General features: G+C 42.0%; 1 non-coding gene across 1 annotated transcript; it reads left to right on the plus strand.

Annotated features, from left to right (window-relative positions):
• Nucleotides 1–2703: 2703 nt before the first annotated feature.
• On the plus strand, nt 2704–2775 carry trnac-gca (transfer RNA cysteine (anticodon GCA)). The gene has a single exon. It is a non-coding gene; the product is annotated as a tRNA-Cys (tRNA).
• Nucleotides 2776–3314: the final 539 nt, after the last annotated feature.

Genomic DNA, 3314 nt, shown 5'->3' on the forward strand with positions numbered 1-3314 from the left:
GACGCGCAATGGGTGAAACCGCAAACAAGGAAAGGTATGATCACGTTAATGTGGATAGATTACTGACCACCCAATGATCAAAAGTATTTAGACGGCCAACTTTGTGGAGATATCGCTGTGTATTGCAGGAGCATTACGGTTGTGAGAGTAGGTGTTTTTAACATTCCGCACGTTGAATGTTAATTCCACACTTGTAAAGGACAAGATGGGTAGGTGATCGTTCAGGATATTTTTTTTTTCTTTTGTGCGTTGACGAACCAACGAGAGCGTGCGCGATATTTGATCTGCTATGATGAAATAAATGAGACAGGACAAGCGATAAAAGATTGATTTAACGACCACTTTGTAACTCGTGATTACAATGCCATCGGTTTCAATATAAATATAGAAAAAAGATCGTTCTAGTCCGTGCGTTGAGATTTTTCGTTGGGGAAGGTCAATTTAGACGGTAATGAAACACATTTAGCGATTGTCGATTGGGGCAGGATGTTTTCTGTTAAGTGGGACGCGTTCAGAAATGAAAATCGGAGCGTAGAAAGTTCGTATGTGCCTGTCAAAGATAAAGATAAAGACAACTAGAGTGAATAACCTTGGTTTTCAAGAGTAATGATTTTTGGCACCTCGGTCCCGATGCCGGCGGAGACGGACGAGGTCCCTCACTGTGATTTGGCTCCTGTTTTCACTAAAGACACGTAGACCTCTGGGGGAGAGTTTGTGGTGTAGAGGACACTAAATGAGCCTAATCCGGCCGGATTGTTATTTCTTCAAATAATTCCAACAGATTTTTGAGGCCAAGTTTTCCCTTGACGGAACCATGCTGTCTCTGGTCTACTTTATCATGTGTCTCCAAGTCCCCTGAGACTTCAGCCTTAATGATTGACTCCAACATCTTCTCATCCGCTGTGGTCAGACTGAGCAGCTTAGATTTTCCCTTTCTTCGGACTCTCCATGCTTGAAGTGTGAAGTGATACTGGCAATTTTCCAGTCCTCCGAAAACATTCTAGAACCGAGTGGTTGTTGCAAGATCATCACTAATACCCCACCATGTCTTCAGCCAGCGCTTTTTAAACTCTGGGGTGTACAGCATCTGGTCCATCCAGTCTACCTTCAGACTCTTGAGTTAGTCACTTACCTTCTGTCCCGTTATGGTAACTTCACACACTTCATACCCCTGACACCAGGAACTTCCATCACGCGGCTGGTGTTTTCCAGACTGAAGACTGATGCAAAATATTATTTAGTTCGTCCGGTATTTCAAGGTCCTAAAGTGCTACATCTCCAGCATCGCTGTCAGCGATCCGATGTTCAATCTCGCTACTTTTCTTACTTTATGTATCAGAAGAAAATTTTGGTAACTTTGATAATATTATTAGTCAGCTTACTTTCGTACTCTATCTTTACCTTCATAATGCTTTCCCAGTACTCCAACTTCCAACTAATATTGCTCAATTGTACTTTTTATTACTCAATTGCTCTTTTGCTTTTTATGTTGGTTTTGAAATCTCGTATTAAGACCTTAGGATATACGAAAGAAGTAGGCCATATGGCCTATTCAGTCTGCTTCGCCAGTCAATCATGGGCTGATCCCAAACATCCATCATTCCCACGACCCTGTCTCTTCACCCCTTATCCTTTGAGGCCCTGTCTAATCAAGAACCCATCTATCTCTGACATAAATACACCGAGTGGCCTGGTCTCTCAGCCGCCCGTGGCAACAAATTCCACAGATTTACCACCCTCTGACTAAACAAATTTCTCCTCATCTCAGTTCTAAATAGACGTCCTTCAATCCTGAAGTCGTACCCTCTTGTCCTAGAATCCCCTACAATGGGAAATAACTTCGCCATTTCTGATCTGTTTAGACATTTTAAAATTCGGAATGTTTATATGATATCCGGCTCATTCTCCTGAACTCCATGGAATACAACCCAAGAGCTGCCAAAAGTTCCTCATACGGTAACCCTTTCATTTCTCGAATCATTAAGGTGAATCTTCACTGAGCCATCTCAAACAGCAGTACACATTTCTAAAATAAGAATCTCAAATTGCACACAATACTCTAATGTGGTCTCACGAGTGCCTTATAGAGCCTCAACATCACATCCCTGCTCTTATATACTATACATCGAGAAAGTAATGCCAACGGTGCATTCGACTTCCTCAGAAACGTTTCAACTTGGAGGGAAACCTTCAGGGTATCTTGCCCAAGAACCCCCAAGTCCCTCTGATCTCTGTACTTTGAATTCCCTCTCCATCCAAATAATTGTATGCATGTTTAGTCTTTTCCTTCAAAATGCATGGCCGTACAATTTCCAACATTGTATTTCATTTTCCACTTCTTTCCCTATTCCCCTAAACTACCTACGTCGCTCTGCAAGCTCTGTTTCCTCGACACTACCCGCTCCACACTAATGCTGCACCAGTGAATCACCACTGGTAACCGGCACCCAGACCAGTTGCGCAGGAGTTTCCTTTCAGAAAACTATACAGGCTTTGTCCTGTCTTGTCATGTGCCTGCAGGTACTCCGTAATCTCATCCCTAACATCGATTCCGACAACTTCCCAACCACTGATAACTGGCTAACAGGCCTTCTTAAATAGTGAAATAACGTTTGCAATTTTTCTGTCATCCGGTACGCCAGAATCTATGGATTCTTGAAAGATTATTGTTAATGCCTCCACAATCTGTAGCATTAAAAATGTGGGGGTATAGCTCAGTGGTAAAGCAACTGACTGCAGATCAAGAGGTCCCTGGTTCAAATCCAGGTGTCCCCTTCAAAAATAAACAAAAGTGACCACAGCGATGATATAGAATGTAATTTCATTTATTGAAGATTAATTGCGCTAATGTGAGGTGCTAAATTTTGCTTGGACTGATCAAAATAGGCCACACATGGTAAGTGGTCCGGCACTGAGGAATGCAGTAGAACAAAGTGATCTAGGAATAATGATGCATAGTTCCCTGAAGGTGGAATCTCATGTGGATAGGTTGGTGAAGAAAGCTTTTTCCATGCTAGCCTGTATAAATTAGAGAATTGAGCATATCGAGAATTGTGATGTAATGTTAAAATTGTACAAGACATTGGTGAGGTCAAATGTGGAGTATTGTGTACAGTTCTGGTCACCGAATTATAGGAAAGATGTCAACAAAATAGAGAGAGTACAAAGGGGATTTACTAGAATGTTAGCTGGGTTTCAGCGCCTAAGTTACCGAGAAAGGTTGAACAAGTTAGGTCTTTATTTGTTGGAGCGTAGAAGGTTGAAGGAGGCCTTGATAGAGGTATTTAAAATTATGAGGGGGATAGATAGAGTTG

The sequence above is a fragment of the Hemitrygon akajei genome, unplaced genomic scaffold, assembly GCF_048418815.1.
Source record: "Hemitrygon akajei unplaced genomic scaffold, sHemAka1.3 Scf000056, whole genome shotgun sequence".
NCBI classification, from domain to species: domain Eukaryota; kingdom Metazoa; phylum Chordata; class Chondrichthyes; order Myliobatiformes; family Dasyatidae; genus Hemitrygon; species Hemitrygon akajei.